This window comes from Miscanthus floridulus, unplaced genomic scaffold (assembly GCF_019320115.1).
Source record: "Miscanthus floridulus cultivar M001 unplaced genomic scaffold, ASM1932011v1 fs_307_3, whole genome shotgun sequence".
Taxonomy (NCBI): domain Eukaryota; kingdom Viridiplantae; phylum Streptophyta; class Magnoliopsida; order Poales; family Poaceae; genus Miscanthus; species Miscanthus floridulus.
Window position 1 is genome coordinate 21,621 of NW_027096553.1, and position 22,308 is coordinate 43,928.

The 22,308-nt window shown below is 39.1% G+C and overlaps 2 long non-coding RNA genes across 2 annotated transcripts; one reads left to right on the forward strand and one right to left on the reverse strand.

Annotated features, from left to right (window-relative positions):
- Window positions 1-925: 925 nt before the first annotated feature.
- On the reverse strand, window positions 926-3,860 carry LOC136531225 (uncharacterized). Its single transcript, XR_010777987.1, has 5 exons — window positions 3,448-3,860; window positions 3,260-3,360; window positions 2,497-2,592; window positions 2,266-2,320; window positions 926-2,166 (listed from the first exon to the last, which is right to left on the reverse strand). It is a non-coding gene; the product is annotated as an uncharacterized lncRNA (long non-coding RNA).
- A 4,886-nt stretch (window positions 3,861-8,746) lies between these two features.
- LOC136531222 (uncharacterized) lies at window positions 8,747-9,786 on the forward strand. The gene is made up of 3 exons (XR_010777986.1): window positions 8,747-8,877; window positions 9,145-9,575; window positions 9,662-9,786. It is a non-coding gene; the product is annotated as an uncharacterized lncRNA (long non-coding RNA).
- The last annotated feature ends 12,522 nt before the right edge of the window (window positions 9,787-22,308 follow it).

Below are 22,308 nucleotides of genomic sequence, written 5' to 3' on the forward strand. Positions count from 1 at the left end.
AATTTTATAGTAACACAAAATAGTGTGTTACAGACTTCGGTTGTAACACAAAACACTTTTTTATAAAAATGTGTTACTGACAATAATTATAGTAACACAAAATTAATGTTACAAGCAAAATGTTACAAAAGTGTACTATGTTGTAACACATAAATGGTACATATAAAATGTGTTACAAATATATGCCCTGTAGCAACACAAAATAATGTTACAGTCCAAATGTTACAAAGAAACATACACATATGGACCTTCCTATTCATAGGCAACACGGGCATCGCATCTAGGTGTTGTCATGGCTATGAGGCAATCATGTCGTGATCATCACATGAGAACCAAGTAGCAACGAGTAAGCGATTAAAAAGGTTAATTCGATGCCAGAGCCTGTTGTCAATTTATTAGGCCGAGCTCAAGACACTCTAGATGCCAGATCATAAGAACAAGTACAACGGGGAAGAAAAAAAATAAAAAACAAAAAGGTGAAAATAAATGGGATTAATATTGATATTTTTATGTTGTTGCACGAACCTACCTACCATTGTATAGGTTGATCAAGATTTTCATCTTTTTGGTTAACATAAATACCAGTGAAATTTACAACACATTGTTATGTAATATTATTTTCTATGCTCAAAACCTGAGCGCAAACGTTTTTGTGGTTTTGAGTCTAAGAAAAAGCTATGCAAAAATAGTCACGTATGGCCGCCACAAAAAGTTAAATCAAATAAGTAATCACCCAAAAAAATTAGTCTCAATGTTATAAAATGCATAGAAAGGCCACAAAAGAATGCATTTCCGTCTGGGCTTTAAATGATATTTGAGGCAATATGAAACAAGTGCCATCACAAATGAAATAGAAAAATTGAAAACAGCCTTCAACATGTTTTGTGGTAATATTCAGAATATCATGAACCATCGTCTAGGACATTTACATATAGAATGTGAATTCTTGAAAGGTTCGACAATAAAAGAAAAATGTATGCTCTCCAACTTCACGACCATGCATCCATCATACTTTAGGCTTGAACAAGGTGATTAGGGATGCCACATCACATTAGTAACCTGCAATTCTAGAAAAAGGAATTGTCTAAGAATGTTTCAATACATTAATTGGAAAAACAATAATAAAGCTTCTAAAATTAAGACAAATTCAATATATGTCATGCCTGACTGATTATGAATACTATGTTAATATATATGTAGTTGTTGACCAAAAGTGAACTAGAGTCACAACATGAGCAAATTGCCTCCAATGTCTCTCTTGTCCAGTCATATGCCCACTCAAAATTAGAAAAAAGAAACATGGTTAATCGTGAGATCACCTACAATTGTTGGTTTCTTTATACATTTTCATTATCACATCATACATGTATAACATATATTGTTACAATCATACCATTGACCACCCCAATAAAGTCAAAGATATAAATTGTCATTATAGTAAAAATTCAATAAATTCAATAAATATGAGAAGAACTTGTACAACCTCTTAATAGCACTTAAGTCCATTAATTCACTAAAAAGCAAGAAATACTATCACTGCATCAGTTATGTGGTACTTCAATATCTGAGACAGAATGTTGGAAATACATAAAAGCTATGAATTACATAAAGTGGACTCAAACAGTTTGTTTCATCTCAACTATGAGGAAACAATTTAATATTCTAATAACTACAAATGGATATGAGATACTTCGACAATTCCTACTTGAAACTTAACTAATTGGGCAATGATTATATTTTCTCTAGGTCTGTTGAAATCGAAGTTCATCAAATTTGCCTTAATAATTCACAAGAGAACAACAAAGAACGATGAACAACACATCCCATCCAGATAGTCATAGTTACAATAGCTAGTGGTATTACAGGAACTACATAGATGAGCTCTAACTTTTACGAATGATATAAGAAAATACAAGTTTTCATCTTGTAGATGTTGGATAGTGTTCATCAAATTTACCTTATTGGCCCCGTTCGGCTTACCTTATAATCCGCACTATTTAGCTTGTTTTTTTAGCCAGAACAGTGTTTTTCTCAAACAATAATTCAGCCAGAACAGTGTTTTTCAGCCAAATTTCAGCAAGCCGAACGGAGCCAATGGGGTACCAGCAAGGTAATCCATATGGGCTACCAGCAAGGTAATTCCTCTTTTCAAAGTTGTTTGACTACCTGATAATCCATATGCCGAACACTCATTAGTTCATGCCCAAATATGATAAACTGGTAATCCATATGTAATCTGGTAAAAAAAATTGGAGCTCCGCTTACTTGTGTGGTAACAGACTAATCATGACAAAAGTGGTTGATGAGGGATTTTGAGTTCCTGCAATTGAAACCAAATATGACTGACCGGTCATGTATCGAACTAAAATAGGAATAAATGGCAACGATCCAGGCCACTGAAAAGGTATTGGACAAAAATCTAATACACAAAATCATATATCCAAAGGAAATTGCTATCTATATAGGTGAAGAGCACGGTGATTAATCTCAACTAACCTGGAGACGCCCCTCTGTTGCGAATCACGATGGCCAGTAGCTCAACTTAGTAAGGTTGCCTTTTTTCAAATGAACTAGAATCAGATGTGCCAACCTCTATTTGTAAAGGAGAGGAGTTAGTTACAAGAGACCTAAAGAAACTGTACAGGCAAAGCAAAGAGAAACATCCACAAGACAAATAACTTCGGTTGCTAGTGTACAAATATGGCAAACATAATTCAAAAGGCATGCATATGCAGCTCTTCTACATGTTTGCTAGTGTACAGTTTCACATGGTTGCCATTTAGTTAGACACAATGATGACTAATGCAGTGAAAAAGTTTAATTCTAAATGTTACTGACAACATTATCTGTGGAGATTGAGAAATAGCACCGAGGATATGCAGTTTTGAAATGCACATGGCTGACTCAGCAATGACAAACCATGGAATTATTTAGGCCTTCCGTTTTGCATTTGTTATAGATTAAATCACGAAATTAAGTAATTTAGAGACAGATAGCATACACTCCATGCTTACGGTGCTCAAATCAGAAAAAAATTACAGCATCCCATCATCAAAATAAATGGCTGCATGCATAGTTCTTTTATAACCAAGCTACAGGACGAAGTAGGAAAAAATGACTAACAAATTTCCCTCACTGTCTGCAACAAGTGTGTAAATAGTACTAGATCTCATATTGAAATTTTGGTAACACAAATTAACCTAGCTAACCATAACAATTAAGATGTTCACTGGCAATTTGTAACTCATTAAAAGAGTACCCAAATTCATAATGTTCCACGAGGACCATTGTCAGTGGGGGTGGGACGGTGGGTGCGGCAGCCACTCTGCAGGCCAGACTACTATGAGCTTCGTCCAAGTTCTACACAACCACAGAATTAGTGCTGGCCATCAGCATGTCAGAGTTAGAAATTAGAATAGACAGAGCAGCCGCGGAGAGAATCCCGACCTCATTGTTGGGAGTTGACAACGGCGCCGACTTTGAGGTTCCACGGGTGGCCTCGCCAGAGGTAGATCTTCGTCAGGGAACCGCGACGCGCCACGGCGCCTGCCCCCCGCGGCTGCGTCGTCGCCGGTGAGCGGCTCGGAGAAGGAGAGGAAGGACGAGGCCGGGTCTCGGGTCCGGCGGCGGCGGCAGTCAGCTGGGGAAGCTAGCAGAGCTGCTGGGGGACGACGGCGGCGCCGCGGCGGCCGGCCGGGAACCTAGTGGCGGAGCATCTGGGGACGGCGGCGGAGCGGCGGCCGGCTGGGGACCTGGTGGCAGAGCTACGGTGGATTTGGCGGCCGGCTCGAGGAGAAGCGATCGCACGATGGATTAGGGACGGCGTGGGATGCATGTTTTTTTTCTTCTTTTGATCAAGGCATGGGATGCATTTGGTTACCTGTTGCCGCGCGGTGGGAGGATATATGGAAGGAAACAATTAATTTTGGCGCTAATTTTTATTCAGGCTCGCGCGGGACGGAAATTTTCGGGGCGAACTCGTGCGGTCGTGCCGAGGCGCCGAGCAATAAAAAGATCGACATGACCTTTTGACCTTGGCGTCCTGTGGCCTGCCGTTGACCCTCTCTGTGTGCCCAGCCAGTTAAACTTGTATTTTTATATTTTATTGATGAAGCATCTTTAAGACGGGATCTCTGAACCTCGTCCTTCTGTCCGTAAATTTTTGTCACCACGATTTACGTGACAATAACGTTGAAAATACGTGTAATATTTCTATCTCCAAATAAATTTATTAAAAAACTAGATTTAAATATCTATCCAATGATATTAATTATGTATCAGAAATATTAATATTTTTTAATATATATTTAGTCAAAGTTATTTGGAAGCGAAAACGCAGACATTCAGAAACGAAGGGAGTACGTATCTAATAATATATTATCAAAAAGCGAAAACTTCTTCTTCCTTTGTCATCGACCATTATCACTCACTTTAACATTTCTGTTTTCACGATCATCTCTCACCCTCACCCAGCTTCTTTGTATCCCTGGGTTCATCATCTCTCAATTACTTTGGGTACATATGAAATCGAATTTAGATAGCGCTATACTCGAATATAAAAACAAATATTATCATACTCCCTTTGTCTCAAATTATAAGTCATTTCAGCTTTCTTGGAAAATCAAAACATCTCAAGTTTGACTGAAATTATAAATAGAATTACAAAGATTTTATAACATCAAATAGGTATTCTATGAAAATATAATTAATGGAGAATCTAATAATACTTATTTTGTATTATAAATGTTATTATTTTATTATATAAATCTAGTCAAACATGAGATGCTTTGGCTCTTCAAGAAAGTTGGAATAACTTATAATTTGGAATGGAGAGAGTATATACACAATTTACGTGATAATAACTTTGACTTGATTTATAGAAAATACGTGTAATATTTCTATCTTCAAATAAATTTATTAAAAACTAGATTTAAATATCTATCCAATGATATTAATTATGTATCATAAATATTAATATTTTTTAATATATATTTGGTCAAAGTTGTTTCTTGGGAAGCAAAAACGTAGACATTCAGGAACGAAGGGAGTACATATCTAATAATATATTATCAAAAAGCGAAAATTTCTTCTTCCTTTGTCATCTGGACCATTATCACTCACTTTAACATTCCTGTTTTCACGATCATCTCTCACCCTCGCCCATCGTCTTTGTATCCCTAGGTTCATCATCTCTCAATTACTTTGGGTACATATGAAATCGAATTTAGATAGCGCTATACTCGAATATAAAAACAAATATTATCATACTCCCTTTGTCCTATATTATAAGTCATTTCAGCTTTCTTGGAGAGTCAAAACATCTTAAGTTTAACTAAAATTATAAATAGAATTAGAAAGATTTTATAACATCAAATAGGTATTCTATGAAAATATAATTGATGGAGAATCTAATAATACTTATTTGGTATTATAAATGTTATTATTTTATTATATAAATCTAGTCAAACATGAGATGCGTTGACTCTCCAAGAAAGTTGGAATAACTTATAATTTGCGATGGAGAGAGTATATAAATACAAAACAAATAGTTGAAATTCAAATTTGCATTCAGATATCTACTTGATTTCAATAAAACAACAAGTATCTATTTGCTTTATGAATTGTTTTATTAGAACAAAGTTAATATACAAATAATAGTTGAAACTTTTTTTTAAAGTTATCTTTACAACTATGACTATTTTTATTAATTTCAATATTACTAATGATGTCTAGTCATTATATTTTATTTATTTTTAATGTAGTTAACAAACCTCAATTTTTATATGGTCAACTATACTAGTTTTAATTAACTGATCAACATTAATATAATTTTCAATAACTCACATTCAACTTTAAAGTTGTATCTATCATTAATTCATATTGAATTATTAGTTGTCATTTTAAAGAATTTAAAAGTTTATCTACATGACTATTGTTATTCGAATGCGAATGTGAGGAGGGATTTGCCTAGAAACCATCGGACCATTGGCTCCATAAAGTCCCCGCCTCTATTAATTCAAAGGCATGCCTCCTAAAATCTTTCTTTGGTAGTTGCCAATCGTGTCATAGTCTGGCCACACGAGCTTGTGCGCATCAAGAGCATATGGGTCGCTTTCTACCATTCTTAAACTCACAATAGATGCACACATAACAACTCATTTAAATTGAGTCAATCCACTTTCAATTTCCTTACTAGATTCATTCTATATTGCACTAGCATTTATTATGGGCCTTGATATTTATTTGATTTAAGGTTGGATCAAATTCAATTAATTCCAAAAAATAGCTAGTTCATTATCGTTGGCACGAGCACAATGCAATAATTATAAGTCCCGATGCAACGTATGGACATGCTTGCTAGTATAAATTAAATGCTATAAAATACATACATCATAGTGGATTGAATCAAAATAATTCCATAGTATATATTAGTTTCCATAAAGTTGTCAAAAATTAAATAAATTTGAGTTAGGACAAATTAAAAGAACTTGTTCATGAAAAGGATTAAATATATATGTGACAACACTTTACAATCTCATAACTCGAGGGGGTAGAATAAGTGGCTTATAAAATTTCAAAAAGGGAAGACGTGCTATTATATGGAATGTGAAATATCAATATGACCAAACCCATGCTTACATTTTTTCAGACTATGTTTTTTTTGCGAGACAGACTATGTTTTAGTTACTTGGATATAGTGTGATTTAACTAAAATTTTCTCTGTGCATAACGTTTTTGTTTTTGTCTCCCTCCTAAAAAATACTGATTCTTTTTCGCGCTAAAAAAGAATGTTTCTTTTGGCGCAAACTTTTCATTTTTCACCAGAATTTTCGGATCTATCTGGCCTCCACCTCCACGGTTCCACCCGCCTCTCTACTCTCCAGAGCACAGCGATACGATTCAAAAACAAAAAGAGGCAGCATCCCTGAGGATGGTTCTTATAGCCGCCGTCATTGTTGCCATTCATATACTGCCTCCTGCAGCGGCCGTCCCTTTCGCCCTTCCTTGCGTCTCCTGCCGGCGCGGCGGCACCATCACTGTCGTCATTGGTTGGCATCTCCTGAGGCGGCCGTCCCTGCTCCCCATCCTGTTCTCGTTCGTCAGTGCCTGGCTGCAGTTAGCTTCAATTCCCATGATCTCAGTCACCGTCGTAAGTTGCTGCAGGACACAAGGTATATCGGTGCACAAGTCTCTCATCCAGGTCTTGAGTAGGTCGGGATCAGGCATGGAAGGGGGCCGTGATTTCAATTAGGTAAATAAACAAGTGAATTTGCTTCTCTAGTAGTGCCTGTTTAACTCGTGCTTGCTTCTAGGATATTGGTTAGATCCCATTGTGAAATGTCAACTAATGCTACTCTCGGAGGTTTGCAGCTCGTTACCTGTTTATGTTTTAGTGGATCCATATCACCTTGTACGGCACACAGCAAGTCTCACCCTCCCCGTCTGAAAATAGTGGATTCATATCACCACGGTTATTAATTTTTGAAATCACATTATTGTAAAGCCTTCCGTTGGTGTCCGTTTATCCTTATGAAAATTCAGAAGATCTTACTTTTCATAAGTATACTTCACTTATTCTTCGAAATGTACTGTTTGCATATCCTTCCTTTTCAGTTCATCTTAATGACCAATTTCTTCTAATGTTTCAGGACACTATACGAGGAAGACTACTATAATTTTTGTTGTTCCAAATAGGAAATGAATACAATTTGATGTTGTGAGCTCTCGTGTGGATCAGGTATCTATTTTCAAATACATCGGGTCTAGTCATCTAGAGTTAATGAAAACAGAAATAATTTATGGAAAATTGATTAAATTTATACTATCATGTTGTGTGCAAGCAGCACTTGTTTATGCAAATATCAGTTACATGAAAAATCCCTTGTTACAAGGATTTCAAAACAGAAACCGGTTCCAGTTCCTTGGCCTGCAGGTAGCCATTCCTAATAGGGGCATGCTTGCTGGTAGTGTATAAATTAGAACTAGAGTTTATAAATGTCTAATATTGATCAAGAAGTCAAGACTGGGCTAAACCAAATGGTATTTTTCCCAGACATAACAAAACTGACGAAACATATCTGGCTTACTATATCTTTTTTTCCAGCTATTTGGCTATATCCATTGGCATAAATCTGTTAGCGAATCGGCTTGATTTGGTATTCTTGCCACTGTAGCCTCATCTATTGTCATTGTTGAGGACCTTCTGGCTGTCAGGCTATCAAGGAAACGGGCTGCTCTATTTCTCCAGTTTTCTCATTTTTCATTGCTCATCATTGGTCTTGCTCATCCATGTTTACAGCTTCAGATCCGTGTCCTCTGTTGCCTCCATGTTCATGTGGGATTATCCATTTAGCTTGATTCAATTATTCGTGGTTTATGGTTATCTACCTAGGAGATGGGCTTCCACTAATTTGGTTCCTGCTCTCGATCCGTGAGATCAGCCTCTGCTAATTGGATGCCTCTCAATTTTTTTTATATGACCTTAAGGCTTCCTGTAATGCCTTTTTGTTTACTTAACTAATGGTTTTCTTATTATTTGTTTTCTAAATATTATAGAATCATACATAATATCATCTCACTCTATATAATCTTCATTACAAAATTGTATTGTTCTTTCATGTGGTTAAACAGATTACAATTGTAATATATGTTCAGCTGATATGGACCTCCTCCTCATACATTTGAATGGATGCTTTCCATCTACTCATGCAGTATAAGTGCTTACCTCGGTGGTGCATACAAGCGAGCAACATTCTCCACCCTGGCCATTGTGGACAATCAGGCCTGGCCTGTTCCTACATACAAGCCTGCAAGGCCAAGGCACCTTTTTTTTAGCGCCCTGGCAAGAAATTGCTCTACTAGGCCAAGGTGCTTCAGGTATCACACATATTCCTCCTACTTTGATTTGTTTGTTTGATATGTGCTCTGCACCTAGACATCCATGTATTTTGCTTCTCTAAAATGTAAATGTGGCAACCTAAGTTCCCAACTACCCATGAGGACGAAGGAAAGATCAGCTACTGTTTGAATAAACTGAATTACTTCAAAGTGAAATTTCAGTATGTCATTTGCTTACTATAAATAGCTCACGGATTAAAGAGTATTTCATTCATGTATCTGATCTTATTGATGTGTTTCATGCAGTTAGGTGTTTTTGAAGTGCTAAAGTAAATATGGAAGATTTGAATCAACAAGTTGGGAAATTAGTACAGGACCTCCTCCTCATATATTATGCCATTATTTAAGCTCTAGGATCTTACCTTTTTTAATGATCATGATGTACAACTAAGGGTTGTTGCTCGCTAAGAGATTATGTCAAATTAATGTAGGTTGGGTCCATGGTGCCACTAATGGCTTCAAAATATCCTTATAAGGCTAATGTGGCCTATGCAACTCTCTTGAGCACTGATCCAGAAGCCATTGTTGGTGGAGTTAAGACAGCAAGTCAATTCTACAAAGTGCGTATCAATCATCCTATAGCAAAAGATGAGCCATTAGTGAGGCCCATGCTTGGGTGCAACAATATTGGTGATGCTCAAGCCAAACGAGTCTCAATTGCTTGGCCTTCGATGTTTGTATGTTCAAACTAGCTTTCTTAACTTTACATCAATGTACATATGTGGCCTAATTTGTAATCTTACAACTTACATTTTCTTTGCAGGTTGAAATGATTAATGGTTGAATTCCTATATCGATGTGTATGAAGAATGGAAGAAGAAGCAATGGACTTTATGAATCCTAGCTAGTTCTTGATTTTTTCTTTCTAGTATGGACTATGTGTGTTTGCTCTCGAGAGCCATATCGTTATGTACATATACTATGATTTAATCTGAACAAGCACTATATTTGAAATAATCCTATGATATGTGGATCTTGCTATGATTATTGAAATTTGTGCTTTATGTGATTTTGCAATGTGTCATGTTTGTGTGATTATATAATAATCCGTGTGCTAAATGTATAGGCGAAATAAATATTTGTTTTATAATCTAAATATGTTACAATAGATATAAACAAGTGTAACAAACCATGTGTTTTTTTGTTCCATATTGTGTTTTACCATAATGTAGAAGTGTTACTAGAACTAAAAAAAGTGTTACAGCAGACAATCAATTTAGCACTAGGCCAATGTTCCGATAGATAAATAAATGTGTTACAAACTATGCATTCTACCATAATGTGAAGTGTTACTAGAGCAAAAAAAAAGTGTTACAACAAAAATTATTGTAACACTAGATAAATGTTCCTATAGACAAATAAATATGTTACAATAAACCAGTCTATAGTAACATGGCCAATTGGAACGCAAAACAAAATGTGTTACTAAGAGAGCTAGTAACATTTTTTTCAACCTATAGTAACATAAGTTGGTGTTACTATATTCCTGCGCTGTAGTAGTGATACCTTGCTTGTTTTGAAGTCGTCATGACACATGGAGCTATAACTACAAGCAAGAAAAGGAACAATGAGATTTTTAAAGTGATGATGAAGTACCACAGACATGGGAAAGAAGAACAAGCAAAAACACTAGAGCAATAGGAGGTGGCAATGGACGAGGATCTTGGAAAGGAAAAAGGTCCAGAAAGACAAACAAATGTAGTAGTGAGAACAAATTGCCCATGTGTTATGGTTGCCAAAGAAGAGAAAGGCATTTGGAAGATTAATAGGCTTGATTTAGATCACAACCACGAACATGCCCTGGTCAGTGAAACTAGCAGTTTAGTGGACACAAGTATATGACAGAAATGGAGAAGGCACTCATCAGGACCTTGAATGATAATAATATTCCAACAAGAAAAATGATAACTATACTATCCTATCTCAGAGGAGTATCAGGACTTCCAGTGAAGAAAAAAGATGTTAGCAATTTCAAACAAAAATAAATAGAGAAGTTAGAGGATCAAATATGACAAAGCTCTTGGACAACTTCAGAATCAGGAAGTCTGAGGATCCTACTTTCTTCTACAAGTTTGACTTTGATGATGAGAAGAAACTGAAGAATATTATTTTGGAGAGATGGATCTTTGCTCAAGTACTATGCAGAATATGGACAATGTGTTAGCTTTGACACGACATACATGACTAACAAATATAGTTTGCCATTTACATCATTTGTGGGTATAACTGGACATGCACAAACCTCTCTATTTGGATGTGCTTTTCTACATTACGAGACAACCGAAACTTCAAATGGGTGTTTGAAACACCCAAAAACAATCATAACGGACCAGGATAAAGCAATGAAATTAGCTATTGAAGAGGTTTGACAAATACAAGACATAAAAATTGCATCTTTCACATTGAACAAGTGCTACTCAAAGAATATCAAAGTTTTTGCATCAAATGATGTTCTGTATAAAGAATTAGAAAACACAGTAAACAATTCTGTCACAGAAGAGGAATTTGAGTATTTGTGGAGCAAGATGATTGAGGAAAAAAGGCCTATAGAGCAATAAGTATTTCTCAAAGATCTGGGAAACATGGAAAAGATTCATCCTAGTGTTGGAGGTGCTTAACTCATGATTCTTACCGCCAACATTTAGACAAAATACACAAATGTGAATACCAAACTTAGAAATAGGGCTTTCAACTCACATTTTACATGAGTTTTAATGTATATAGGTTTTTGCAGGACACAAATATGAAATACATGTCAAAATATGCAATTAGGCAAAGCGTAAAACATATTCAGGCCAAGGAACTGGTGCGGCCGCATTGCCCCTAGCTCCGCTCAGCCCCACTTTGCATAGGCGGTTCAATTATGGCGCCAGGAGGTCGGTTTTGGAGGTTTCCATGTATAATCCCCCCAAACCGACCTGTAGCTAGTATATAACCAAGGGGAGGGCTCCTCATTTCAACATTCATTCATACACAAGAGAAGAAGAAGAAGAGCTCCACTCATATCTTTAGCTTCTAGCTAGAGTAGTATAGGGAGTGAGAGAGAGAAAAGTTGGAGAAGTACCGGAGTTGTTGCCTACCTTCACTAGTGTGCTCGATACACTTAGCGGAAGGAGTGTTGGAGCTAACGACTCCTCCACTTGTACCTCTACGATCATCTTACTACTTGAAGTAATAAGTTCATGTTCATCTTTGGAATTAATCTCTTAAATAAAGTTATCATTGTTTATTATAAACTTGCAGGTTCGTCGTCCGTCCCCGTGGTGGGTGCTCTAGTAAAGGACTTCTGATAAAGACGAAAGTTCCTAACCAACACTAGAGTAGTGACCAATAGCGTAGATGTGGTGTCTAAGCTAAAATTCACCTTCGTTTGCCTCGTTCCCCATGGTTCAGGGGTAGGCGGAAGGTGGTGACAACCCTGTCCGTCCTTTGTAATCCCCCACGTTTAGGTTCGGCGTAGAGCTATAGGCCGGCAACGCTTGGCAGACCAAGTGTTCACCGGTGCCCGAAGCAAGTCTATAGTGACAAGGCTACCTTCACTTAAGATCTCTATCCGTAGGAGAACCTCACTACCCATGTTATCCTTCTTCTTGATTTCATTAGGCGAACTAGCTAAGAGACTCACACATTTGTTCCTTTAGGAAAATATGATACCCTGAATACTTCTGGGTGAAGTGCTACAATGGTGTATCCGTGCGCTTGCAGATTCCTTCTACTTCCGCTAAGAAACTCTAACAAGCATTTCTAGCGCCGTTGCCGGGGAACGGTTGTCGTAATCATCTCCAAACCTAGTTCGCCTATGTATCCTTTTGTTTTTACTTTTCTTTTTAATCTTTTCCAATGGAGTAACCAACTATACAAAACCTTTCTGCTCCCAAGGGCGTGTTCGTAGAACCACTACAATCATCGAATCCAATCATAGCTTCTAGTTACGAGCTCCACCCTGCTTTATAGCCATGGTTCGGGAACAGACCTTCTCGGGATTAGATTATGAAAACCCCTATCACCATTTAAGGGAGTTTGAGCAACTCTATGCTTGCCTAACCATTTTAGGCATGTCACAAGAAACACTTCGTGGAAGTTGTTTCCCTTCTCACTTGATGAGAGGGCGAAACAATGGTATGCCCACAATGTAGGAGAGGTAAAAGGAGATTAGGAAGAACTGAGGAACATATTCTGTCTCGTGTTCTTCCCTATATCTTGAATCACTACCCTACGACAACAGATACTCAACTTCTAACAAAAAGAAAAGGAAACCATAGGTACAGCCTAGGACAGATTCTCAATTTTAACATGTTCTGGCCCAAACTTCTCTATACCAAACCACATGTTGTTACAACACTTTTGGTTAGGTCTTAGCAACGAATTTGCCCTATGGCTCGACATAGCTGCCAGAGGTTCCTTTACCCACAAAACCACTAAGGAAGGAGAAGCTCTCTTAGATCACATTATAGAGAACTCTCCTCCCTTAGAACCTCTCCATGTAAAACCTATGCCAAGCCATGAGGAAGTCTCTTCGGCTAAGGCCAAACCCACACCTCCAATCTAGAGACCCTCACCCGAACTAGAAGATCTAGAGGAAGGTTTCCAACCTTCGGACCTTCCATATTTCGAGGATGATTTTTTTTGAAGATTTCAGAAATACCTTGAATTACACATGCCAAAGGAAACCACCAGTTCCTGTCACTCCTTTGGACGCACTAGACAAAGATTTCCTTGGGGAAAACATCAAGGAGTTGATTGCGATCATGAGCAGCGAATGGGTAGAGGAAGCGGAGCATTCTTCTAAAGAAATTCAGATTCACACCCCTTCTTCAACCATTCAATGCTAACTATGCAGAACCTCGGTGGATGTTCTATACAATCCTAAGGTTGGAGCAAATCTTGTGCCTGCATCATTTGCACACACCTATTTTGGTGATGACATCCTCACTTCGACAAACAAATTTTGTAGAATTGCACCTCGAGCTAGACTAGAAGGATTAGCGGTTCTTCACAACATATCATTATACCATAATAATGTTAAAGTAGCCCTAGACTTCCATGTCTTCGATATTTAGGATTTTGATATCATGATAGGGCATCCCCTAGAAAAAATCTTCATTGAACCACCTTCATCTGGGGATCTGGACATAAAGTTGGGGAGATACACTTTTTCCATTCCTATCACTCGAGCTAAAAACTCGATGGTAGAGCCTCTCCCCTATCCTCACCTGCCCAAGGAAGTAATGTTGGTTTCACCTTTTGAATCCCCTAAATCGTCCTTAGAAAAAGATGCCAAACTCTTCATAGAAAAAGAGGACGACTTAGGCGAAACCATTGATCCCCCACAGGAGGAAGCACCAACATGACCTCCAGTTGAGCTAAAACCCTTACCCACTGGCCTATGTTACACTTTCTTAAATGGCGAACAAGAAACTCCTATAATCATTAGCAACAAGCTTTCTAATGAGGAGATAACCAAACTCATCGCCATCCTAGAAAAACATAGGCCAGTCTTCGGGTAATCTCTACATAATCTCAAGGGGATTAGCCCGACTCTTTATACCCATCGCATTCTGATAGACCCTTCGAGTACACCTTCTCAAGAGCCTCAGTGTAGGTTCAATAATGCGACGCGGGAAGTTGGGAAGAAGGAAGTCCCCAAACTTCTTCACGCTAGGATAATATATCCCGTACCACATAGCGACTAGGTTATCCCATCCAAGTGGTACCCAAGAAAGGAGGAACGATGATCGTTGGAAATAATAAAAACAAGTTGATCCCACAATGTACCATCACGAGGTGAAGAATGTGCATTGATTACCGAAAACTCAACGCAGCTACAAAGAAAGACCACTTCCCACTACCTTTCATTGATGAAATGTTAGAGTGGTTGGTGAAGCATTCTTTCTTTTGTTTCCTTGATGGGTATTTAGGGTATCATCAAATTTCCATCCACCCCGATAATCAAAGCAAGACAACTTTCATGTGCCCATATGGAACGTATGCTTATAGACGAATGTCTTTTGGGTTGTGCAATACATCCGCCTTGTTCCAACGGTGTATGATGTCTATTTTCTTGGACATGATAGAAGAAATCATGGAGGTTTTCATGGACAACTTTTTAGTCTATGGAAAAACCTTTGACCACTGTCTTGAGAATCTAGACAAAGTCTTGCAATGATGCCAAGAAAAGGACTTGGTACTCAACTAGGAAAAGTGCCATTCATGGTCCGTGAAGGCATTGTTCTTGGGTACCTTGTGTCTGAGAGGGGGATTGAGGTAGACAAAGCTAATATCGAAGTTATCGAGCAGCTACCACCCCCATGAACATGAAAGGAATCCGCAGCTTCCTAGGTCATGTAGGTTTCTATAGACGATTTATCAAAGATTTCTCACAAATCTCTAGACCCCTCATGAACCTGCTAGCTAGGGATGCACCTTTCGAGTTCATAGATGAATGCTTAGATGCTTTCCCCACTCTAAAGAAAGTACTTATCTCAGCACTAATCATCCAACCACCCGATTGGTCACTGCCGTTCAAAATAATGTGTGGTGCTAGTGACTATGTTGTTGGTACAGTCCTTGGTCAAACCAAAGATAAGTAGCATCATGCAATCACATACGCTAGCAAAATGCTGACAAGAGCCCAGCTTAACTACGCTACCATAGAAAAAGAGCTCTTAGCAGACATTTTCGCTATTGACAAGTTTAGGTCTTACTTAGTGGGTGCAAAAGTTATTGTTACACTGATCATGCTACACTCAAATATTTGCTCACTAAGAAAGATGGTAAACCCAGACTAATAAGATGGATTCTCTTACTCCAAGAATTTGACCTTGAGATAGAAAAAAAGGAGTGGAGAATATTGTCGCCGATCATCTATCACGTATGCAAGTCACTAACATGCAGGAACTGCCAATAAATGACTTCCTATGCGATGACATGCTACTAAAAGTGTTGGGTTTAAACTCGTGGTACGCGAGCATCGTGAACTTCATGGTTGCAGGTAATGTTCCACCAGGTGAGAACAGGAGAGAGCTGCAAGCCGAGAGCAGATGTCACCTTTGGGATGACCCATACCTATATAGGGTATGCTCTAACGGCCTATTGAGGAGGTGTGTACCAGTGGCAGAAGGTTTGCAAATCATCGAGAAATGCCATGCAGCACCATACAGAGTCCATTATAGAGTATTCCGCACACAACCCAAAATATGGCATTATGGATTCTTCTGGCCAATGATGTACGAAGACACTAAAGAATTCATTCGAATACGTCGAAAATGCCAGCTGCAAGGTGGCATCACTGCTCGCAATGCAATGCTCCTTCACTACAACCTACAAATGGAGATATTCGATGTCTGGGGCATTGATTTCATGGGGCCATTCCAAAAGTCCCATGATAGTGAGTACATCCTTATCGCCGTTGACTATGTGTCAAAATGGGTGGAAGCATTGCCATGCAGAGCTACTGACACCAAGCATGTAAGGAAGATGTTCCATGAAGTGATCTTCCCTAAAAGAGCTTGGAGCAAAGCACAATATTGCAACCCCCTACCATCCTCAAACAAGTGGTCAGGTAGAGACTTCCAATAAACTAATTAAAAATATTCTACAAAAGATGGTCAATGCAATGGGGAAGGGGTGGAAAGACAAGCTACCTGATGCACTTTGGGCATACAGGACATCTTATAAAACCCCCATTGGCATGTCACCGTTCCAGCTCGTCTATGGAAAAAGCTATCATTTACCAGTTGAGCTTGAACATCGAGCTCACTGGGCCATAAAGAGCTAGAACATGGCTGTAAAGCTAGCCTACAAGAACCGACAAAAGCAATCCTGGGCAAAATTAATCGAAACAAAAAAAAATCGAAACCGAATCCGAAAGAACCGGAACCGAAAATTTCAGCTCCTAATACTGAGGAACCAAAATAACCGAAGAAAATTCAGTTCCTACTCAACCGAAAGAACCGAATAACATGAATTATACTTCGCTTACTTGTATTTTGTAAGATTATGTTTGGTTCATGTGTGGTGTTTCATTTTTAAACTGCTATATATTTGTGTTACAATATTGCTATTGTTCACTTATAAATTATTATTATTAAAAATGGATATAGTGTTTCATAAATTTGCCTTAGAACACATATACTAATTGTTGTCTTGACCTCTTCTAAAAAAAGTTTGGTTAGTTCGGTTAGAATAGAAACCGAACCAAAATAACCAAAAACCGAAATAGTCAGTTCCGAGAATTTTTGAGAACCAATCGGTTCCTATTTTTTGAGAACCGAATTTCTTCAAAAAACGAGGAATTGAACCAAAACCAAACCAAAAATCGAATGGCCAGCCTTAGACAAAAGTAAATTGCCAAGCTAGAAGAATGTCGAGAGAAGGCGTATCATAGCGGTTCCTATTTTTTGAGAACCGAATTTCTTCAAAAAACGAGGAATTGAACCAAAACCAAACCAAAAATTGAATGGCCAGCCTTAGACAAAAGTAAATTGCCAAGCTAGAAGAATGTCAAGAGAAGGCGTATCACAGTGCCAAGCTCTACAAAGAAAGAACTAAGAGATGTCACGATCAATGAATCCAACAGAAGGAGTTTAAGGAGGGAGACAAGGTTTTGCTATTTAACTCCTGAGTCAAGCTTTTTGATGAAAGAAAACTGCATAGCAAACAAGGGTTGTACACCATAATACACGGTGTGATCACCATGTAGGACGATGATGGTAACATTTTTAAAGTTAATGGTCAACGCTTAAAAGTTTTCCTAGAGCCTTCTCATATCACTAACCAAGAAATAGATAGAATAGAATTAATTGATTTTGATAAATTCATTCAAAATTTATGAAAATTTAACAATATTTCTAACATATTCCTTTCATTTACTTAAAAATTTAAAGCTATTGTTCTCTTTTCTTTTTAAGCAAGTTCATCATGGCCAAATGACCATCATGCCCTCACTAAAATAGCTCATGATTCTTGCTTGATTTCTACTAATCACATGATATCTCCATTCATGAACACAAATCTTGTGAATATCCCTTGATTCATCATAATCATTGCTCTATCACACACTATACTAATGAATCACAATTCGACACCAACATATTTTGAAATCACCTGCATGCATGAGAACCTAGATGCAAACACAACACAGGAGGCGGCCCTGGGGGTGCGGGCATATCCATGGTGTGGCTGCACCACCCCTAGCTCTGCTATCCCCCATCCTTCACGCGTCCTCTTCAGATGTTGTGTATCATCTAGATCTGATGGTATGGTGGTGTGTTGATGTTGTTTCCTTTGTGGTAGAGGCCCAAACACCTATATAAACCACCCCAAGCCTCTCCCTCTCTTCACACCAAGCACAAAGCTTTCTTCTCTCCCTCTCCAAAGCACTCTAAGCTCAAGAATGGCCAGTGTTGATGGTAGTTAACAACCATTATAAATCGTCAATGTAACTTGTATAAGGGCATGAAAATAATCACCAACATAGGTTTAGGGGTTTAAACTAACAAATTCCATGAGTTTTGGTGAATCTGTGTTTTTAGCAGGGTTTATCCAGAAAACCGTCAAGGTGGACCACACCGCGCTTATCTGCAATGAGACGGACACCAAAAGGATATAGAAGACACCACACCACGACAGAGGGCAAGCCACTACCAGGTGGGGTCAATCGGCCCCACCTATTGGCGGGTCGGCCCCCTGGCCCACCTATCAGCCTCCATCTTGCAATGTCGGTTCTCCACCGTCTTAGGGTTTGCATCTACATCGTTCTTTCAAGTTAGTTTGATTCGAGGGCTCCGAATTGTTGCTCCGCCCTATATATACCAGCCCCTGCCACCCCCCGTGGGCATAAGTTAGAGATCATCAAGTCATTCAAGAAGTCAGAAACCCTAATCATCCTTAGAGCTCCACCATATTCTAGGGCATAGCTAGCTAGGCTAGATCTAAAGGGAGGCAAGTTTCCCTTGGATTCCTGATCTTGTCAAGAGCGCGGCTTGATATAGTCCCTTGTATCCTCTTTTGTATTTTTGATATTTCATATGTTTGCTACAATTGATTCGACGTTGTTCTTAATATTATTATTCATGTTCTTAGTTATCATGTTCATCGTCTACTTTGATTATACGCTTAGTACCTCAGTCTTGTTATTTGCTAAAACTTTATGCTTCTTCCACTTTACTCTTCTAAATTATTGCCTCTATTCTAACTCTATCTTAGTCTAGTTCTGCAGATGCCTCGTGCCCATAAGATTGCTTGCAAGAGCACCGGAGGAATTGCCCCTTGCAAGAAAGTGCGCGTTGAGGAGGTTCCACAGGAGCAGGAGATCGCCCCAGTTGGTGTTCAGTTCGAGCAAGCATCCCACACTCCACCACAAGATGTGCCACCCCCTACTATTGGATGGACTGAGGAAGAATACACTAAGCTAGGAAGCAACGAGTCCAGATCCCACACTCGACTAATGGGGTTGCTTCAGGCCTACTGCTCTGATATGGAGACAGCAGTTGAGTACTTCTATGTGGAGAACAAGCACTCCCTCAAGAACAACTATTGGAAGTCTATGGTGCACATCTCCATCTAGAATGAAGAGAAGAGAGCCTTTCGGGTGTACTCGGACTACTCCCATAGGGTTAGTCGTGCAACAATGGAGGAAAGTATGGATGATGCGGCTTCTGAAGCCTACATGGGCCTCCACGCATGGCGCTTCAAGGATATGATGGAAGATCAATACCGGTGCTTTCCTTGCTATCATTATGAAACAGGATGGACAATGATGGAGCCTGAAGGTGTGGACCCAACTACGGTTGTGATGGTCAACTTTGCTCATGAGCTGATGAGGCGGAATGAGGGCCTTGAGGATGAGCTGAAGGCACAAAAGGAGGCTCGTGAGCGAAGCCAAAAGATGTTGGATGACTATGGAGAGAGCCACAAGATGGCAAAGATGTATGAGAAGCTTCCCTGAGACCCTCTACCATAGGTGTTGGAGTCCATGATGTAATAAAAGACGCTAGTAGCGCAAGTCGAGTCGACTCAAGTCAAGTGTGTGCTTGTGAACTTGGTGTGTTAGTTGGTTTGTACTTATGTTTATGAGTGATTTGGAATTTTGTAATGAGTGCTGCGATTATGTGGGCTTGTCCATCGATCTGCTAGTTAAAGATTTTAAGGTTTAAGGATATTGAATTATATAGTTGAGTCGGTTTGTTTATCTCCGCTGTTGTTGTTTTTCGGAGCGGTCTGTGTTCTCTACGTTATATCTCAAAATCTGGACGTCCAAAAGTTATGAAATTTTTATGGATAAAACTAGACTTCTATATCTTTCAAATTCCACTGGAGTCAACCTAATATCTACTGTGGTTTGGGAGTTATGATTATTACAAGATTGAAGTTTTTGCGCTGTCTGGAATTCTGGACTGTTTTGGTTTATCTCTATTTTTTACTACCTTAGCGTCCGAATCGAGGAAAATGTTCTAAATAAAACTTGTAGACAATTTCATAAGATTCCTAGCCATTTCTAGAATGTCTTTGTTTTATATCGGAAACTCGAGATATGACTGTTTTACCAAACTGCTTTTGTTGGGACTCACCCAAAAATTTTCAGATACTCTTTACCTTATACAAGTGATCTATAATTTGGATATCTCTAAGTTTTGAATATATGTGTTGAAAAATAGATGGCTGCTAGAGGAAGAGGCAGGGGCTGTGAAAGGGGTGCTGTTACAAATCCGCCACCATCACCACCACCTTCTATGGAGCAGCTTATGACAATGCAGGCGCAACTAATGCATACTATGATGCAACATATCCAGAATCAGCCTACAGGAGGACTGCTGCCTGTCCATGTCAGGGACAAGCATGATGAGTTCATGAAGGAACACCCCCCGGTGTTCACTCATGCTGCAGATCCGTTAGAGGTGGATGGCTGGCTACGTGCAGTGGAGAAACAGCTCAACATCGCGCAGTGCAATGACCTAGAGAAGGTGTTGTATGCATCAGGACAGCTTTAGGGAGCAGCTCAAGACTGGTGGGAGTCATTTGAGTATGGACGTCCCAACAATGCTCCTACTATCACTTGACAGGAGTTCAAGGATAATTTTAGGGCATATCATATCCCTGTAGGATTAATAGAGCTCAAGTAGGAGGAGTTTAGGGCCCTAAAGCAAGGGTCAATGTCTGTGAGTGAGTACCATGATAAGTTTGCTCAACTGTCACGCTATGCCCCAGATGATGTAGCTGATGATGACAAGAAGTAGTATTGATTCCTCAAGGGATTGTATGATGGTCTTTAGCTGCAGCTTATGTCCAACACCTATCCTAATTTCTAGGCATTGGTGAATCGTGCTATTGTGATTGACAACAAGCGTAAGGAAATGGAAGCTAAGAAGAGAAGGCTTCAGGGACAAGCCTCTAGAAGCAATATTTGCCATCACGCCAATCCATAGCAGGGCTTCCAATAGAGGTACCAGGGCCATCCAACCAGTGGAATCGCAACCCAAACTAGCAGCGTCCTTAGTACTAGCAATAGAATGGCAACCAACTCCCTTAGCAGCAGATTGGCAACCAGGCTCCATGCCAAGGGAATCCCAACAATGCTCCTTTAAAGAATAGTGCATACAACAATCCCAATAAGTGTTTTCGCTGTGGTGAAGTTGGTCATCTCTCTTACAACTGTCCTAAGTTCCCAAACCAGCAACCTCCCAAGAACCAGAACAACAATCATCAGCAGGCATCCTGTAGTGTCAAGGTGAATCATGTGTTTGCTGAGACTGCACAGGAGGTGCCAGAGGTTATGCTTGGTACGTTTGCTATCAACTCCATACCTACTACTGTTCTCTTTGATTCTGGTGCTTCACATTCTTTTATTGCACAATTGTTAGCATACCCCTTTGTGCTCTTAAAAACCCCATCCTAGTCAGTTCACTGGGAGGAGGAATGCAAGCAACTCTCCAATGCCCCGTAGTTTAGCTCTCTTTAAGGGGGGTAGAGTTCAAAATGAGCCCCATTGTGTTGAGAACAACTAGGATTGATCTTATATTGGGTATGGATTGGTTGATGAGACATCGAGTAGTTATTCATTGCAAAGAGAAGGTAGTGGTTCTAACAACACCAAATGGGGATAAAATCAATGTGAATGTGGTAGTGCAAGCACATCCGACAACCACTATGAACTAGCTGAATGATGATGCCAAGCAATAGGACTGTGTTGTGGAGGAGTTTTCAGATGTTTTCCCTGATGACTTGCCAGGTATGCCACCTAACCATGACATTGAGTTTATTATTGAATTATTACATAGAACTACACCCATAGTTAAGCATCCATATAGAATGAGGGTTAATGAATTAAAGGAACTTAAGAAACAAATAAATGAGTTGCAAGAGAAGGGTTTTATCCATCCTAACCCTTCACCTTGGGGAGCACCAGTTATC